At 45.7% G+C, this 20,801-nt stretch overlaps 1 long non-coding RNA gene across 1 annotated transcript in view; it reads left to right on the top strand.

Moving 5' to 3' along the window:
* The window catches only part of LOC141085825 (uncharacterized), a 210,700-nt gene that overhangs the window by 106,109 nt on the left and 83,790 nt on the right, over nt 1–20,801 (top strand). The window contains exon 4 of the long non-coding RNA XR_012231421.1: nt 19,283–19,533. This is a non-coding gene — a long non-coding RNA (uncharacterized lncRNA). The remainder of the gene's footprint in view (nt 1–19,282; nt 19,534–20,801) is intronic.

The following is a 20,801-nucleotide window of genomic DNA, read 5'->3' as shown; positions in this document are numbered from 1 at the left end:
GAGCGCATACCGCAAAAAAATGCATGCGCGGAAAAACGCGTACAAACGCATGTGTATGCGCACATAAGCGCATCCCATGCAAAGTATAGGAAAAAAAATGCATGCGCTATTTAGCGCTAAAATACCGCGAAAAAAAACCGCAAGTGTGAAACCAGCCTTACGGCTTAATTCCAGGGCTTGATCCGATGACCTTTAGCTGTGTGGTTGGTTTCCCTTTTTGTTTGTCCACAGCCTGTGTTGTCTCTGTCCAATTTCTGATAATGATCTTGTCTTTCTTTTGCTTTGCATCTATTCAGGTGTTTTCACTTCCTTGTTAGATGTCCTATCACATCTTGAGAAGTCTATTTATACTCTCCAGGCTCATGCAATCTTTGCTAAGTCAAATAGATGTTTGAAGTCCCAGATTCCCAGTGAAGGATTATCTAGCTGAGGTTTTCTCTATTGCTTCTCCTGTGGTTTACTTGTGTGTTCCTATTCTGTTACATTTAGGGTCTGGGGGTTTCCACGTATACCGACGGTCTTTTTGGTTTCCTTTCTTTTTATTCTGTCTTTAATGTATGACTGTGTGAACACGTTCTTAGCCCTGTGTCTCAACCTCTATCTGTGTGCACTATGTTCTCTTATGGTTGCTTTGGGTTACACTCTGTGTATAGTTGAGGGTGCAGTTAATGACACTCAGGGTCAGCCGACGTTCAGTGGAGGCGCCATTGCATTATTCTAGTGTGCCAACCTCCGTGGTCAGGCAAGGATAGATCACGGTCAAGTTAGGAATTTGTCTATGTCATGATCTGAATTTGATCTGACAGTTTTAAAAGCACAGAGTGAACTTTTTTTTCCTTTTGGCAAGTTGCCAAAGTGACTTGACTGTCCCCGGTGGTGGTTAGTGGTATCGCACTTTAGGTTTAATGCGCACATAATTATGAATCAGGTGTGGGGCTCTTTAAATGAGTCTCAGGGTGTGTAATCACTGCTGGTGATACTGATTCATTCATTGATTCTGAGTTGGTGAGAGCCTGGTGGAAGGATGGAGCTGAGGAGGAGTCCTGCGCAGCTTAGCCAGGGGGGACGTGTGTCAGCTATGGTGTCTGGACGAACGGCTGGCATGGCGTGGTGGGGTCGCAGTGATGATGTCGCAGTGATGGTGTCGGCAGGAAGTGTCTGCATGGACTGGTGGAGTGGACTATGGAGAGCGGCACTCACCATGTGGGATTTGGCTGCTGAGCTGGACTCAAGCATGCTTGCCATCGTAGCAGAAGCTGAACTCATCTCTGGGACTCTGTTACTAAGCAGCAGCAACTGGTGGTGGACTCTGCTCCAAGGCTGCACTATGGTGAAGGATCCTGTTATGGTGATGGATCCGGGTATTCATTCATTGATTCTGAGTTGGTGAGAGCCTGGTGGAAGGATGGAGTTGAGGAGGAGTCCTGCGCAGCTTAGCCAGGGGGGACGTGTGTCAGCTATGGTGTCTGGACGAAGGGCTGGCATGGCGTTGTGGGGTCGCAGTGATGGTGTCGGCAGGAAGTGTCTGCATGGACTGGTGGAGTGGCGACTATGGAGAGTGGCACTCACCATGTGGGACTTGGCTGCTGAGCTGGACTCAAGCATGCTTGCCTTCGTGGCAGAAGCTGAACTCATTTTTGGGACTCTGTTACTAAGCAGCAGCAACTGGTGGTGGACTCTGCTCCAAGGCTGCACTATGGTGAAGGATCCTGTTATGGTGATGGATCCGGGTGGAGGAGAAGACACACGCAGGTGGAGGGCTCTGTTGCAGGAGCATAAGCACAGAGCATAAAGCTAAGTGGTGTCCCACTGTATTGTCTCTTTCCCTCATGTGTGTTATTAGTGCAGTGGTGGGATTAGTCTCCACACCTCCCAATTCCCTAGTGAGGGTTTAGGGTCAGGGCGAGCAAGGGTTTAAGGTTCGCGTGCGGCGACTGGTGCGGAGCCTGTATAGGGAATGTGAGGAGTGCAGGGACACTGGCTCAGGGGAGTGCAGGAGGTCTCCATGTCCCCATTCCCTATTGCAGGGCCCACCATTGTTTATGTTTCCCAGGTCCCCCTTATTATTTAAATCCGCCAGACAGGAGGCGGGGATTCCAGAATTTATATTAACGTGTAATACCTAAATTCGCCAGGTGGAGGCGGTGTATCCATCTGCACGTATTATTATTTAAATTCGCCACTGGAGGCGCTGCATCCAGGGTCACGTGTGTTATGGGTTCGCCTTGAGGAAACATCTGCGTCCAGACACTCGTGACCATGACAGTCTAGTCTGTAAAGGAACCTGTGATGTGCAGGTTTAACACCTCCATCGGTTTGCCCTTCCCTGTATGAATGTAAGGGCTTAGTCATAACTAGAGATGAGCGACTTTGCCTTTTTTCGGGTCGAGTCGGGTTTCATGAAACCCGACTTTCTCAAAAGTCGGGTCGAACGATTATCATGAAAAGTCGAAGGCCGACTGAAACACGAAACCCAATGCAAGTCAATGGGGAACCAAGGTCGGCAGGGAGTGGAGGACAGGAAACACACCTACAGTGACCATTTTAATGCCAAAAGCATCTATTCTTATTACTTAAGCTTGTCAACCTTAATTTACTATATAATAAAAGTTAGGCATTGAAAACTGGGGGTTATTTGGCTAAAGGTGTGGGGGGTAGGGCTGACTCCAGATTTTCGTGGGCCCTGGGCCAAAGAGTGTCACTGGGCTCTTTTAACACATGCCACAATTCATGATCCTCTGATACGCCAGAGAAATAGTGGTATAGTACAATGCAAAGTACTTCACTTCTTACATCTCATGACTGATATCCATTTTAAATTCTCCAATAGCTCCAAAATCAGACAGTATATTACTCCATACAGTATTATGGCCACCGCATAGTGCGCTATACAGAGTAATGAGGCCCATATATTTCTCCATACAGAATAATTGGCCACATATAATGTTTGAAACAGTATATGATGAGCTCCACATGATGCTACAGTATATGTTGGTCCCCATGGATGAAGCTCCACTGTGTTATGGGCCCAAATAATGCTCCATATATAATGGGCCCCATTTCTAATGCTCCAGTGCATAATGGGCCCTGTAAATGCTGCTCCAGTGTCTGATGTCCACCTTTGGAATGCTCCAGTGTATGGTGGGCCTCATATATCATTCTCCAGAGTATAGTGCTCCCCAAAAATAACTGTCCCAACATTGAAAACAATTAAATAAGTCTCCTCACTAGGGAATCCTCGTCGTCCCCATCTTCCATCTCACTGCACTTGGACTGTTTAGGCAGAGGGCATACAGACGTGATGTCATCACGCTCTCTGACCAGAATGTCACTGTCAAGAAATGTGGAAGATATCAAGGCGGAGGAGCAGGGAGAGGTAAGTATTTCAACTTTGCAAGTGCTGTGATCCTGAGCAAGCAGGGTGGCCCACTCGTTGGCGATGGCACTGGCACAGGGACAGTCATAGTATAGCGGTGTGTCGGGTGGGCCCTCCCACCGGCAGAGACACTTTTGCAGGCAGAGACACTTTTGCATACTATGAGGGGCCCTGTGCCAGAGCCATCGCCCGTGAGTATGCCCCCCACCTGCTCAAGGAACCTGCACTTTCATCTGCACCTTCCTCTTTGTCACCGTGTAAGGTGGTATAGTATGCGGGAAGGGGAACCTGAGTTTCATCAGGGTCAGATTCTGGCTGTGTAGAGTGTGAGGGGAATGTAGTGGTCTGGGTCAATGTACCAGCAGAATCATCTAGCAGTGGCTGGGCATCAGTGCACTTGTGGCGCCCCCAGGAGTACGGTCACCACAGTGGCATTACCTTCCTCCTAGGGAGTGTGATGTCATGCTTGGGAGCAACGAAGGATCTCTCTAGCAGTTAAACCAACACACAACACAGTTCCCACTCCAGGCCAGCAGGGAGACCTCTGAACCTGACTGCTGAGGAGCTGCTCTCTTTGGTCGGGAGGAGGTAAGTTAGGGCAGTCTGTGAAGGGAAGGGGAAGTGTGTGGACATGAGAAGGGGAGCTGGAGGATGAGCAGAGTTAAGGCTCACTCCTAGCTGGAGCGCATGATCCGGATTCCGGTCTCCGAGTTTGTAGGGACACTGACGGTCCTGCAGCAGAAACCGGAGGAAGTAGCAGCTGTAAATGCTCTGTTCCCAACTAAGGCTCGGAGGCCCCAGCAGCGACGTGTGTGAGCCAGAAGGAAAAGGCTATGGCTGCCTGCCATACGAGAAAGTTCCAAAAGAGAGTCAACAGGGGGAACTTCAGTGAACTCAGTACTGCGAGTAACTCAGATAAGTGCTAGAACGGAGGCCACACTACCTACAGTATCTGCAGAGAGAGAATTCCAAATTTGCTTCCAGGCTGACCAACTCCTTCTCCATCTGTACTCTGGGTCCTGGACGGCACTTACCAAGTACAGGTAAAGGAACTGCATAACTGTGTCTGTCATCTTTCTTCTGCGCCTGGCGCATGGCTCTGCTACATCCTGCACTGCACACCATCTACCAACTCTTTCATCTGCCCTGCAACTACGGCCCTACCTGTGCAGGGCTTCTACATCTTAGCTCCACCACAACATCTGTCCCAGAGAAGCGACACTGCAGTGCGGGTCAATATGATCAGAAACCACAGGTGGCGTCATGTATCATTCACCTATAAACGTTATTCACCCCTTTGCATGGACGCCCGGGGCCACGGAATGGGTCATCACCACCAACGTGACACATCCCTCTGAGACACCGGCCCGGTACCGATTAACCCCACTGCCCTGGCTGGCCACCCACACGCCATGACAGATTCATCTTGGACTGGGGAATTCACGATTTGGCTTGATAACCCAGGCATAGTATGATAGATAGAGCTACATGGACTATTGTGAAGTGTGGCCTGCTGCATCATTCACTTTTGGTGGCGGTGAAGGACACAAGGAAAGGGGTTCTTCCTGACCAGGAGCCAGCACTTGATGACTCAGTGCTTGCATTTTTTGAAACTTCAGAAGAGGAGGGCATATTAGCTGGAGTCTGTTTCGGCAATGTAAGCCAAAACCAGTTCCTGATGCTCCGGCTTTAAAAGCAGTTAACCTACTCCCAGAAAAGGTAGCCTTCCAGGCCTTCCAGAGCCAGACCATGACGCAGGCTCAACACCTCCTGCCTTAGCTGCTATTGTGCTTTTGCCACTACCAGCAGATGCACCACCACCATCAGCACCAGCTGGCCCCCCCACGCCCACATCCGCGGCCTCTTCCACCAAACTTCAAAATGTTGCAGAACATGAACCCAAAATAACATGAGATATGGTACTGTATCAGAAGCGTACAGCTCTATACAGTCAAAGGATGATTGTCAATCTCCCTATATATACTATCAGTCACACAGAGACGCTCACAGGCTCAGTATGGATTAGACAAAAATATAAAAAGTAGAAAAAGTGTACAGTATCATCAGATAGCAGGTATATATAGTATAGTTTAAACTTTCTAAATCACCGTAGATATTTCAGGAGGCAGACACAGACGCTCTCAGGCTCAGTATGGATTACAACACAATATAAAAAGCCGAAAAGCAGTAATGGATCTGAAGAGTACAGCTGTACACAGTGTAGGGGTCATTGCTGTCAATCTCAGTATTTATTTCCACAGTCAGAAAATAACTCTCACTTGGTCAGTTTGGATTAGACCAGAATATAAAAAGCAGTAAATGGGTAATGTATCACAAGCGTACAGCTGTATACACTAGTGTTGGGGTAATTTTTAAATGTACATCTAAATTGCAGGAGTAACCCACAGACTGTCACATGCTCAGGTTGGATCACACCACAATATAACAAGAAGATCCGCAAGAAATAATCACACATGTGGGACAATGTTCCAGGTGTCAATGATACACTTAGAGTGGTGGGTGGAGGAGGACTTCCTGGCGGAAAGGGTACAGTATCACCAGATGCCAGGTATATATAGCATAGTTTAAACATTAAAAATGTACGTCTAAATATTCAGGAGTAGTGTTGAGCCACCCCGCTAGTGTTCCAGTTCGTTTTGGTTCGTCGAACATGAGGCTAGATCGTCGAATGTTTGTCGAACGTTTGACGAACAACGTCGAACACCATTGAAAACAATGGCAGGCAAACACAAACACATACAAGCACATAGAAAACAATTACAAAACACCTTAAAAGGTGTCCCAAAACAGACAAAAGGCTCAGAAGACACAAATAACTTATTGAAAAGGGCAACTACATATAGAAAAGAGGTGGAGGAGTAAAAGGAGGAGGAGGAGACACAGATATAGGCATGTCATGAAGTCAAGAAAGTCTGGAATAAAAATGTAAAATACCAAAAAACGGTAAAAATCTGAAATTGAAAACGATCATATACCATCGGACTTCCCACCATAAATTAGGCCAACTGCTGATCGGGCGGCGTTATTCCCACGACCCTCCGAACAGCGTCCATGAAGGCAAAGTGTTTGGTTTCCGGGGGCAGTATGGTTGCAAAGCTGAACCTTAAAGGAATGTCCAGAAGGGCACCACCAGGAGTGGAGCCTGCGGCTTAATTCGACTCCACCCGGGAAACCTCAACCATGCCAGCTACAGAAAAGATTGACAGATTGCAAGCTTTGTTGATTCTGTGGGTGGTGGTGGATGTCCGTTTTTAGTTGTGCTAGCAATTTGTCAGCTTAATTCCGTTAACAAACGAGACTCCGGCATGCCCCCACGGTACGCGTCAAGCTTACTAGAGGGACACGCGAGGTTCTGGCACGCGAGATTGATCAATAACAGGTCTGTCATTCCCTTACATGTCCGGGGCTGCATGCGCGCTACACTGAAAGGTCCAGCGTGTGTCGCTTACAGGTGCAGATAACCCGCTGAACCCCGTTAGTGATGAGGATCTGGGATTACAATTCTTCCCCGCGAACGAGGATTTCCCAGTAAGTGCAGGTCAACCGGAATTCCGGACTTAGGCCTAACCGGCATTCCAGAAAAAATGAAAAAATTAAGTGTCCAAACCACAGGTGCTGTAGCTTGCTTAACAGCTGGGCTCCTATGCTGAGTAGCACGCAGTTCTTACAATTACAGGCGGCATAGCTTGGTTCACTGGTGGGCTCCTCTGCTGAGTAGCAAACAGTGCTACAAGGCCCAAAAGGATTTTCTGAACAAGATGCGGTAAAAAATAATTAGAAACACACACGGTGTAGCGCCTTGACAGGTGTACTACACCGCTTTCTACCACACACCGCTACTATGACATGAAACAGTCTACTAACATTGAAAACCATTATTAATGTGAAAATGAAGTTATGCTTTTGGCGAACGAACCGTTCTCGAACGGAACCTTGAACAGCTGAATTTTAAGCAAAATGTTCGAGTTCGACGAACGGCTCGAACACCGCCCAAAGCAGCTGGAATTTTAACTTGGCGAACAGGTCGACTCAATCACCGCTCATCTCTAATCAGGAGGCAGACTCAGACGTTCTCAGGCCCAGTATGGATTCGACAAAGTTGAGAAAGGGTACAGTATCACCGGACAGCAGGTATATATGTAGCATAGTGTACACCTGAAAAACCTATGTCTATATATCAGGAGGCAGACTCAGATGGTCTCAGGCCCAGTATGGATTCGACGTGATTGTAGAAAGTTGAGAAAGGGTACAGTATGACTGGATAGCAGGTATATATAGCCTAGTTTAAACATTAAACATCTGCGTGTATATTTTCGGAGTCCAACAAAGACACTCACAGCCTCAGTATGGATTAGACAAGAATCTAAAAAGTAGAAAAAGGGTTATGTATTCGAAGCGTACACCAGCATACACTGTTGGGGTATTTTTCAATCTTTTTTCAATATTTTTCATATATATTTCAGTCTCAGTAAGACAGTCCAGACTCTCCGCTAGAGGAAACGAGATGGATATAAGTACAGAAGGAAAGTCGACTGATTGACGAAATTTTAGAATTACTCATCATGGTAAAAAGTCCCGGGAGAACTCTCAGAGGCGATGCTGACCCTCAATTACTTTGCCTGTGGAGACAGCGAAAACAGTTCTTGTGAACAAAGGTTTGCTGTATCGCAGTACCGTGGAACCCATCACCATTACTCATCTCCATCAAATTGTGATCACAGGGACAGATATAATAATAATCTTTATTTTTATATAGCGCTAACATATTCCGCAGCGCTTTACAGTTTGCACACATTTTCATCACTGTCCCCAATGGGGCTCACAATCTATATTCCCTATCAGTATGTCTTTGGAGTGTGGGAGGAAACCGGAGTGCCCGGAGGAAACCCACGCAAACGCGGGGAGAACATACAAACTCCTTGCAGATGTTGTCCTTGGTGGGATTCGAACCCAGGACTCGAGCGCTGCAAGGCTGCAGCGCTAACCACTGAGCCACCGTGCTGCCCATATAGACATTGTCCTCACTGCCTATCATGATCTGTCAGGTAACTTTGGAGTGCAAAAGACACAAGCCACAGGCCGTAGGCGATTCTATTGGATTGGCATGAGAGGACACATTTAAAAATGTGGGCAGGAATGTCACACGTCTGTGAGTCGGAAAACCGTGAAAGCTGATGATAAACCACCACTGCATCTCATTGTGAGTCGATGTCCATAACTAATGGAAGCCATTTATCATCTGAAGATAGAGCCCAGCAGGACAGGGCATAGCTATGTCTTAACCATCATCTATCATTTCACAAAATTTGTATTGGCAGTCCCAATGAAGTATTTAACAGGCCAGACTACACAGTAGTGGAGCAGGGAGAGGTAAGTATTGCAAGTGCTGGTGCCCTGAGCAAGCAAGGGGGGCCCACTCGTGGGCGGCGGTACTAGCACATGCCCCCATAGTATGCCGGTGTGTCTGACGGCGGGTGTGCACCCCCACCGTCAGAGACACTTGATTCTACTATGAGGGACCTTGTGCCAGTGATGTTGCCAAAGAGTGTGCCGACCCACCTGTCAAGGGCAATGGCACTCGCACGGGTGCATGCGCCAGGTGGTGACCCCGGCCATGTGGGGGGAGGCAGCCCAGTTAGGGAGGTGGGAAAAATGGCATATGTTGATGTTGGACATTCCGCAGCTGCAAATGGAGTAATTGGAGAAGTCTGCGGAAGAGGAGGACAAAAGCAAGCCATTTTTCTGGCAACCTACGTGTCAGCAGGGGAGGGTGGGACAAAATCCTTTGAAACCCATGCATGGTTCATTTTAATGAAGGTTAGATCATCAACATTTTGTGTCGACAGACGGGTCCTTTTGTCTGTCAGGATTTATCCAGCAGCACTGAAGACTCGTTCAGATAACACACAAGCAGCAGGGCAAGCGAGCTCCTGTAAGGCATATTGTGCCAATTCAGGCCAGGTGTCAAGTTTACTGGCCCAATAGTCAAAGGGGAATGACCGGTGAAGGAGAACATCGATATGGGAGGAGAAGTAGTTTGTTACCATAGTTGACAACTGCTGTCTCCTGTAACTTTCGATCGATGCAGTATTACCAGTCGTGTGAGCGGTACTTGAAAAATCAGTCCACAACATGGTCATGAAACCCCTGTGTCCAATGCCACCTCGGCTGTGTGCACCACCAACACCTCTTCCATGTTGCCCCCTATGGCTCGTTGGAAAAACATCACCTCCGCTGTGTGCTGGGAATGCCTCAAACAAACAGTTTACCAGAGTTGCTTGTTTGTTAGCCAATATTAGCTCTAGGTTCTCCTGTGGCATGATGTTTTGGAATTTGCCTTTATAGCGTGGATCCAGGATGCTGGCCAACCAGTAGTCATCATCGTTCATCATTTTGGCAATGTGGGGGTCCCTTTTTAGGATCTTCAAGGCATAATCAGACATGTGGGCCAATGTTCCAGGTGTCAATGATGCACTGCGAGTGCTGGGTGGAGGAGCACTTTCTGGCAAATCAACATCCCTCCTGTCACGCACAAACCCTGTACCTGACCTTGCCACGCCAACATTTTTTCTTCCCCCCTGAGAAGCATCCTCCTCCCCAAAATAATCATCCCCATCATCCTCCTCCTCTTCCTTTTCTTCCTCCACCTCGTCCATGAGACTTCCCTGAGCAGACAATGACTGATTGTCATCAAGGCTTCCCTCCTCCTCTTCCTCCTCGGCTGCAGACGCCTGCTCCTTAATGTGCGTCAAAGTTTGTATGAGCAGATGCATAAGTGGGATGCTCATGCTTATGATGGCATCATTTGCGCTTACCAGCCGTGTGCATTCCTCAAAACACTGAAGGACTTTACAGAGGTCTTTCATCTTTGACCACTTCACACCCGACAACTCCATGTCTGCCTGCAAACTGCCTGCCTGTGTATCCTCCCACTAATGAATTACAGTCTGCCTCTGTTCGCACAGCCTCTGAACCATGTGCAGGGTGGAGTTCCACCTTGTTGCAACGTCGATAATTAGGCGGTGCTTGGGAAGGTGGAGCAATCGCTGCAGCTTCTGCATACGACTGGAGTGTACGGGCGACTGGCAGATGTGCGAGCACAGGCTTCGCACATTATGGAGCAGGGGTGTTAACTCCGGAAAATTATTGAGGAAGCACTGCACCACCAGGTTCAAGGTGTGAGCCAGGCAAGGTATGTGTCTGAGTTTTGAAAGGGCTATGACTGCCACAAAATTCCGGCCATTATCATTAACTACCTTGCCTGCCTCAAGATGTAGACTGCCCAGCCATGACTCAGTTTGTCGCTGCAAGTAGTCGGCCAGTATCTCCGCAGTGTGTCTGTTGTCGCCCAAACACATTATCTTCAACACAGCCTGCTGATGCTTACCACTAGTTGTTCAATAGTGGGACAACTCATGTGCAACACTGGCAGCTGCGGATGGAGTGATAGTGTAACTGCGCTCTGTTGATGAGCTTTTGCTTCTGGAGGAGGAGGATGAGGGTCGAACGCCTACAGCCAACTGTTTCCTATACTGTGGGCTAGGCAGCACTGTCCCACCGCCGCTGTCCCCTGTGGACCCTGCATCCACCACATTAACCCAGTGCGCAGTGATGGACACATAACGGCCCTGGCCATGCCTACTGGACCATGCATCTGTTGTGAGGTGCACCTTTCCACTCACTGATTGCTTGAGTGCGCGGACAATGCGGTCTTTCACATGCATGTGGAGGACTGGGATGGCTTTTCGTGAAAAGAAGTGCCGACTGGGTAGGTCATAGCATGGTACTGCGTAGGCCATGAGCTCGCGGAAACTTAGCTTTCAACCAACTGGTAGGGCATCATCTCTAATGAGATTAGTTTGGCAATGTGGGCGTTCAAAGCCAGTGTACACGGATGAGAGGATGAGTACTTTCTTGTCCTAATCAGAGTCTCTGGTAGGGTGAGCTGGACTTGAGAGCTGCATATGGTGGAACTAGCGGTGGACATGGCGGACTGAGAGAGGGTTGGTGATGGTGATGTTGTTGTTGGTGGTGTTGCTGATGGCCTAGATTCAGTCTTTCGTAGCAATAACATTGTGATTCCATGACTGATTTGCCCTTGCGACGACACCTCGACATTTGCTGCTGGTGGTGTTCTAACCGGTGGGCTTACAGTGGGGGAAGCGATGTAGCATTGCGGACTAGCTTCATTTGGAGCAGGTGCACATGTGGTACGTGAGGTTTGGTAGTCCATCCACGCTTGCAAGTTAAGGGTGGTTAAATGTCTCAGCATGCAACAGGTATTCAAATTTCTCAGATTTTTCCCTCAGCTAAATGTCTTTGTGCACTTCTTACAGATTAACTTTTGCCTGATCAATAGGATTTTGTTCAAAAATGTGCCACACTGCACTCTTCCTACTATGGAAGACATTTTGAGACCTTGCACGCTGTGCTAATTTGACCGTCTGGCCAAGCTGTCCTGCAACTCTTCCCAAAAATGAAATCCTCTGTACTCCAAAAAGGCATTTCGATCCTTTGACATACAGGGAATTCTCCCTCAAGATCCGGAACACAGTCCGAATATGTTCCACATGAGAATCCCAATCCTTGGAGAAGATCAAAATATCATCCAGATAGATAATCAACAATTTATCCACAAAGTTTCGTAAAATATAGTTCATGAAGCACTGGAAGACAGAAGGGGCATTAGTGAGCCCAAAAGGCATCACCAGGTACTCAAAATGTCCCTCCGGAGTATTAAACGCCGTCTTCCATTCACCCCCCTGCTTAATGCGGATAAGATTATATGCCCCCCTGAGGTCAAGCTTGATAAACCAGCAAGCACCTCTAACTCTAGAGAATAGATGCGAAATTAGGGGTAAGGGATACTGATATTTAATCGTAATTTTATTGAGGGCACGATAATCAATACAAGGCCTTAAAGAACCATCCTTTTTGGCCACAAAAAAAAAACCGGCACCTAAGGGTGAAGAGGATGGTCTAATATGACCCTTCTCCAACGCCTCCTTAATATAGGACCGCATAGCCTCGTGCTCAGGTACAGATAAATTGAAGAGCCGACCCTTGGGAAATTTACACCCCGGGCTTAGTTCAATTGCACAGTCATAACTCCTATGAGGAGGCAAGGACGTAGAGTCATTCTCACTAAATACATCATAAAAGTCCGCCAAATAGTCAGGAACATCATGCGACTGAGGAGAGGTGCTGCTCCCGAATCCACAAAAGCCTTGGCGGAAAATGTGGACAGGGAGCAGATCAGAGCAATTGCGAGAGGAAACTTAGGTTGAACACCACCAACAGAAAACGTGTGTGCAAAGCGTTTCTCTTGTTTAGGACAAACAGAAATAATATGCGAGGCATCTCCACAGAAAACACACAGTTTATTACGCCTTCTGAACTCCTGACGTTGCGCCCTAGACAAAACTCTATCACATTGCATAGGTTCAGACGTCTGTTCAACCAGTGGCAACACCTCTCGTGCAATCCTGCGTTCACGTAAACGCCGATCAACCTGAATGGCTAATGACATAGAATCGTCCAGACCAGAGGGAACAGGAAATCCCACCATAGTATCTTTTACGGCTTCTGACAAACCCTTCCGAAAGAGAGCAGCCAAGGCATTATCATTCCAGGTAGTAAGGACCGCCCACTTTCGGAACTTTTGACAGTACAACTCTGCAGAATCTCGACCCTGGTTCAATGCCAACAGGGACTTTTCAGCCTGATCAATAGCATTAGGTTCGTCATACAACAACCCCAAGGCTTGAAAGAATGCGTTCACATTAGTCAGAATAGGATCATCTGGTTTCAAAGAAAACTCCCAATCCTGGGGATCGCCACGCAGCAAAGAGATGACAATTTTAACCTGCTGCGCGGAGCTCCCTGACGAGTTAGGCTTCAAGGCAAAAAATAATTTACAATTATTTTTGAAACTCAAAAATTTAGATCGATCCCCAAAAAATACATCAGGTGTAGGGATCTTTGGTTCAACAGCATGCGAACGAGCAAGGTAGGCGGAAATTCCCAGCACTTCCGCAGCGAGCTGCTCCACACGATCAGACAATTGCTTTATCTCCATTGAGAGAAAAAAAAATTCCCCCTACGGCCTCAGAGATATAGAGGAAAGAATATACAGACACCTTTTTTTTTTTTTTTTTTTTTAACACAATTCTTTCCTGCTATTGAGTACCCTAGGATCTGCGGTATGGCGGGTGATTCTGTCATGATTGAGTCACCGTAGGAGGCAAAAACAAAAATGTTAGCTAAGTCCAGAAAACCAGAGAGGTTGGCAGCTATCGGATTGCAGACCCCTGATCCTATCACAACAACTAACAGTAGCCGTGGGGGGTTCCTACAATGCCCTAGACCCCTCGATCACAGCCGGAGAACTAAATAGGCCTAAAGAAAGAAAGGGGAAATCTAAACTGCCCCAGAGCAGACCCCAAAGCAATAGGCAGCCCCCAACATATAATGACGGTGAAGCAAGACGAAAATACCAACACAGACAGAAAGACAGACTGAGCAAAGATGGGGCCCAAACTACCTAGACAGGAAAGGACAGGAAGGCTGCTGTCCGCAATCCACAAAAAACCCTAAGAAAACAAGAGCCAACAGACTGACAGTGAAAAAGGCCCTGAAGACGCTAGGCTTCAAAAAAGCTATGTCAGCACTCAGGAATATTCTGAAGACAGAGCAACCGGCAAAAGGAGATTCAGCTCATCCCAGCAGGGAATGGCAGAATCCAGAAAAGCAAGGAAAACAAACACAAAACATAAATGCAAACAGGCAAAGCAGAAAACTTAGCTCTAGGGAAGCAGGAATCAGACTGGTGTCCTAGAAGTCCACAGAGAAATCACCCGCAGGGCAGAAGGGCGTCAGCAGCCTTATATCCAGTCAGTGACTCCACTCAGCCAGTCCTCCTCATTAGGCTCAGGTGCCTGATAATCAGGCTCATTACCTTCCTTTACCAGAATAGGGAGTTCACCAGACCTTAGTGACGAAGGGGAAAATGAACTCACAACAGGTAAGGACACAAGGAAAGGTGTTGATCCTGAACAAGAGCCTTCACTGACGACTCAGTGCTTTTATTTTTTGAAAGTTCAGAAGAGGAGGCGGCAGAGCTGGAGGCTGTGTCAGCAATGTAAGCCAAAACTTGTTCCTGAAGTTCCGGCTTTAAAAGTGGTTTACCTACTCCCAGAAAAGAGAGCCTTCGAGGCCTTGTGGAGCCAGACGATGATGCAGGCTCAACACCTCCTGCCTTAGGTGCTATTGTGCTTCTGCCACTACCAACAGATGCTCCACCACCACCACCATCGGGACCAGCTAGCAACCCCTGCCCACTTCCATGGCGTCTTCCACCATACTTCCTCATTTTTGTGAAAATGTACCCAAAATACCCCCAGCTATATAGTACTGTAAAACAAGGTAGAAGGTGTATCTACTATTGGTGAGAATTTGAATCTCACTATAGATTAGAGGAAGCTGAACTATTGTCTCAGGCCCAGTAGAGATTACACAGCAATGTAACAGGCTGAAATTGGATGGTGTATGACAAGGAGTAGGTGCCTGTAGGACTGGTGAGAATTTGAATCTCACTATAGATTTGAGGACGCTGAACTATTGTCTCAGGCCCAGGAGAGATTACACCGCAATGTAACAGGCTGAAATTGGATTTTGTATGACAAGGAGTAGGGTGCCTGTAGGACTGGTGAGAATTTGAATCTCACTATAGATTTGAGGACGCTGAACTATTGTCTCAGGCCCAGGAGAGATTACACCGCAAAGTAACAGGCTGAAATTGGATGGTGTATGACAAGAAGTAGGGTGCCTATAGGATTGGTGAGATTTTGAATCTCACTTTAGATTTGAGAACGCTAAACTGTTGTTTCAGACCAAGGAGAGATTACACCTCAATGTAACAGGCTGAAATTGGATGGTGGAGGACAAGGAGTAGGGTGTCTATAGGATTGGTGAGAATTTGAAACTCACTATAGATTTGAGGACGCTGAACTATTGTCTCAGGCCCAGTAGAGATTACACCGCAATGTAACAGGCTGAAATTGGATGGTGTATGACAAGGAGTAGGGTCTCTATAGAGGTGAAGGGTGTCTATAGGATTGGTGAGAATTTGAATCTCACTATAGATTTCAGGACGCTGAACTATTGTCTCATGCCCAGGAGAGATTACACCGCAATGTAACAGGCTGAAATTGGACGGTGTATGACAAGGAGTAGGGTGTCTATAGGATTGGTGAGAATTTGAATCTCACTATAGATTTGAGGATGCTGAACTATTGTCTCAGGCCCAGTAGAGATTACACCGCAATGTAACAGGCTGAAATTGGATGGTGTATGACAAGGAGTAGGGTGTCTACAGGATTGGTGAGAATTTGAATCTCACTATAGATTTCAGGACGCTGAACTATTGTCTCAGGCCCAGTAGAGATTACACAGCAATGTAACAGGCTGAAATTGGATGGTGTGTGACAAGGAGTAGGGTGTCTATAGGATTGGTGAGAATTTGAATCTCAATATAGATTTGAGGACGTTGAACTCTTGTCTCAGGCCCAGAAGAGATTACACCGAAATGTAACAGACTGAAATTGGATGGTGTATGACAAGGCGTAGGGTATCTATAAGATTGGTGAGAATTTGAATTTCACTATAGATTTGAGGACGCTGAACTATTGTCTCAGGCCCAGTATAGATTACACCGCAATGTAACAGGCTGAAATTGGATGGTGTATGACAAGGAGTAGGGTGTCTATAGGATTGGTGAGAATTTGAATCTCATTATAGATTTCAGGACGCTGAACTATTGTCCCAGGCCCAGGAGAGATTACACCTCAATGTAACAGGCTGAAATTGGATGGTGTATGACAGGGTGGAGGGTTTCTATAGGATTGGTGAGAATTTGGATCTCACTAGAGATTTCAGGACACTGAGCTATTGTCTCAGGCCCAGGAGAGATTACACCTCAATGCAACAGGCTGAAATTGGATGGTGTATGACAAGGTGGAGGGTTTCTATAGGATTGGTGAGAATTTGGATCTCACTAGAGATTTGAGGACGCTGACAATGATGCTCTCAGTCCAAGTATGGACGCAGGCAGCCTAATAAGCAGGACTGATGCACACACAAAAGGGTGGAAAAATGAACGCTTGGTAGCTGTGCAGAAAAGAGGAAGAAAAGTATTTTTGCTTTTAAAAAAGCAGTTTGCACAGCAGTGTGCAAACAGCAATGCAGCTATCAGGGAGCCTTATAAGGCAGCCTAATAACCAACAGAGCTGATGCACAAAAATAGAGCCTCCCCTGTCACTGCACACAAAGAGTTGTGTGTTGTAAGTGGAAGTCACTAACAGCAGAAGCAGTTTTTTGGTTCTTCTTTCCTGCCTAACGCTCTCCCTTCTTCTGAATCAGCAGCAGCAACCTCTCCCTAATGCTAAGATTGGCAGAAGTAAGATGACGGTCAGTGTGCACGCCCTTTTATATCCCCTGTGACGCCACACAAAGCCAGCCAATCACTTGCATGCCCTTCTCAAAGATGGTGGTGACCGATACCTATGTCATCGCGTTGTCCACAGTGTGCGTCCTCCATCATTGGCTGAAAAAGGGCGCTGGAAGCATCTTTTGAAATGCGACTTTGGCGCTCTGGTCGCCGACCTCATGGCCGACCTCGCGCTATGGTCGGGTTTCATTTCATGAAAACCGACTTCAGTGAAAGTTGTCGACTTTTGAATATGACCGACTCGTTTCGCTCAACTCTAGTCATAACAATAAGTAGAAAATCAGCATACCAGCTAGAGAAATTGACATGTTGTGGATTTGAAACACACACCACGGGTCACTTTACACTGAGTAAGAAAAAAATCACAGTTTCCATGAGATTTCTATAAATCCCATCCACTTTCCAGTAACTATTAGACACTGCATCTTTGTCACAGCAAGAATACACAGCATCAAAATTGCATCATCGTGGCAACGTAGCTTAATAGTTCTAGATAGCATGAATTCTGCAGACTGTAACAGAGCCGGTTCTACCTTATGAGCAGAGATGAGCAAACATCTTTGGCTCCCTCCTTATTCAAAAAGCTATAGCGCTTACCAAAGAAGCTGCATCGGGAACCTGGATACCTGGAGCGCTCCTGATAATCAGCTGTTCGGTGCCACAGCTGCATATATCGTGGCTGTGTGACAGTCACAACACACAGGCTCTCCACACATGTGTTGTGTCTATCACACAGCCGTGACACATGCAGCTGCAGCACCGAATAGTTGATTATCGAGAGCTCTCCAGGTATCCGGGAACTCGGTGCAGCTTCTTCGGTAAGCGCTATAGCTTGCCGAATAAGGAGGGATCGGACAATGTTCGCTTATCTCTACTTATGAGTGAGATAGTATTTTAACAGACCAGTAAACCTAGAAATTAATCTCAACAATCTCGATTTTCGAAAATGTTGCAGTGATTTTTCCTGTTCCCCTGAAGTTTTGACTGAAAGACGGCTCATAAGACAGGGCTTTAAAATGTGGCTACAAACTAAGCATGTTTAGTTTCCTACTGTGGACTGGGCACTGACTGAGTAATCCTGCTAAAGCCTTATGCCTTACACTCAAAGACATACAGTACCTAATAGGATATTTGCTAGAAGAAAAAAAATTATGATTTCCTTAGACACAAAAATTATTTTTTACATTTTTTGATAGAGTTATTATGGGATAGAAGGGAAGCAGATATGGAAACTTACGTGCACCTCCTACACTTCATTTTTTTAATCTTTTGCAATGCAAATCTGCAGTGAAAATCTTTGATATTCCTATATTCTGCACATTTAGAAATGCACAGCATGGCCTGAAACAGAATTTTTTGACGTGTGTAGATAATTTTTTAGAAGTCTATCCTAGGTTTTGTGCTGTAAATTGCCACAGTTTTCTGGACAAAATCTGTCCTGTGCTATGTATGAACTCTACCTTACACCGCTGGGTCTTAAGGAAGATGTTTTAGATTCTTTGGTGGCAAATTCTTCTAAATGGTGTGTGCCAGTGGTTTTACCTATTGAAGGAAAACTCTGAGATGAATATATCAAGCTCTCTGCCATTATGAGAAAAAATATATATATTTGAAGACATATTTCTTTGAATGGAAGGAGTGAATAAAGAACCTTTTTTCATAAAATTCCTGTGTAATAGGGATGTGAAAAAAGAAATATGTTTCTTCCAATTAAACCATTTTTTTCCTCAATTGGTAGAGTCAAAAATATTCAATCTTTTTAGGCTGCACTTAAGAAACTGCTGCTTTTTGAATTGAACGAAAATACCTTAACCTACTAGAAGTTTTTGAAAAGAAATCCTCAAAATGTCACAAAAAGTTACAACTATTGGAAATGTCATAGTGATTACATCCAAGGGGGATTTCATTTCAAAGCTTTGTATAAATACTAAGAATAGTTACATCTAAACCTGTTCCTTGAAAATGTGTGAAATAGTTGGGCCTACTTCTCTTTTTCTTCTAACAGTTACACTGACAGAAGAAAAACAATTTTAATGATAAAATGTTGTCATTAGGTTCCAAATTTAATAAATTTTCCATGATGAAGTTTAAGTAATGTTTTTTGTTTCTAACACTAAATTGATTTATAGATGTTTATTTATACTTAAAAGCATAAATCACACATTATCTCTTCATTACAGATATTTTTCTTTATAAACACTTTAATAACAAAACTATCATTAATGTCCTCGGTGCTAGAAATAAGCAAATCTTTTGAAATTCAAATTCTTCAACTTCAACGAATTTTCAGAAAAAATTAGCTTTGCGGTTAATACATTTCTGGGAATTTCAATACTGAAATACTGAAAAACTTGTAATTTCTTGTAAATTACACACAGGGGATAGAAGACAGAGGATCCTGCTGACATGAGAGCTTATTATCTACCGGCAAGAGAGAGGACCCTGCTAACCACAAGAACTTACACTATACAAGACAGAGAGAGTGGAAACTTCTGAAAACAAGAACTTATACTCTGCAGAAAATAAAGACTTACCCAGTGATTCTGGAGATATAAAATGCCATACATACTGTGCTCGACTGGAAACCACTGATCTGTGACGGCGCAGGTGCTGACTACCTCTGTGCAAGGTATGATTATCCGTAAGATACTTGCAGGGAATTATGGGGAATTCCTCTTGGCAATGCAAAATACCATTTGCCTGCTCTCTTATGCTTAAGCAGTGTAGGTAATGGTAGCAGCAAGTTTTTGTTGTTTTTTTTTTGCAAATCACAAGTAGTATCTAAACATTGAATTTGTGTGAAACTGCAAATTCGACTCAAGCTTCATCTTTCACTAATCTACCTGCGCATCTCTTCTAGGTACTACTAATAGGAGGATAACTTCAATTGAATAAGGTCTTCATGATGCTTGGACATATGCCATTGAGAAAGAGAGCCGGCTGTAATGTACAGCTGAGCTCCTGCTACAACTGCTAGAGCCAGAATTAGCTTCAGTGACATTTGAATCCTCATAGCCATGGTTATAAAGTAGATTCATGGAATGTTAGAGTTGGAAGGGACCTCCAGGGACATCATGTCCAATCCCTTGCTCATTGCAGGATTCACTAAACCATCTCAGACAGATGTCTGTCCAGCCTCTGTGTGAAGTTCTCTATTGAAAGATAACTCAACACCTCCACGTTTGTATGTTTCCTTGTGCAAATGAGAATAAGGATGATCCCTCTACACTGTGACATCTCTTCAGATAATTGTAGATGGCTATTAAGTCTTCTCTCAGTCTTCTTTTTTGCAATGTTAACATTTCCAGATCCTTTAACCTTTCCTCGTAGGACATATTTTGCAGTCCACTTACCATCCAGGTAGCTCTTCTCTGAACTTGCTTCAGTTTTTCATTGTCTTTTTTAAAATATAGTGCACAGAACTGTACACAGTATTCCAGAGGCCTTACCAAGGAGGAGTGGATGGGGATAATTACTTCACGTGATCTAGACTCTGTGCTTCTGTTAATGCTTTCTAGAACTGTATTTACCTTTTTTGCTGCTGCATCACACTGTTGACTCATTTTCATATAATACCCTGAGGACAGGGAATATAAAATGAACAACGCCGCGCAGGATCTAAGGCCTCTTTCACACATCAGGTTTTCGCCGTCAGTCGCGATCCAGCGCTTTTGACAGAAACCGGATCCGGCGAAATGCAATGCCGGATCCGGTTTCCCCCCCATTGACTTGCATTAGAGCCGGATCGAGCTGGATTGCCATGCGTTTCATCCGATTTTCGCCGGATCCGGCAATGTGACGCGATCCGGCGTCTGGAAAAAACGGCTACTGTAACGTTTTTTGTCTCCGGCGAAAAAGCCGGACACGCCGGATCCGGCGTGTCCGGCTTTTTCATAC

The sequence above is a fragment of the Dendrobates tinctorius genome, unplaced genomic scaffold (genome assembly GCF_039654945.1).
Source record: "Dendrobates tinctorius isolate UK_male_01 unplaced genomic scaffold, ASM3965494v1 ptg000029l, whole genome shotgun sequence".
In the NCBI taxonomy this organism is placed as follows: domain Eukaryota; kingdom Metazoa; phylum Chordata; class Amphibia; order Anura; family Dendrobatidae; genus Dendrobates; species Dendrobates tinctorius.
The sequence above is the reverse complement of the archived record's forward strand: the minus strand, read 5'-3'. Positions and strand labels throughout refer to the sequence as shown.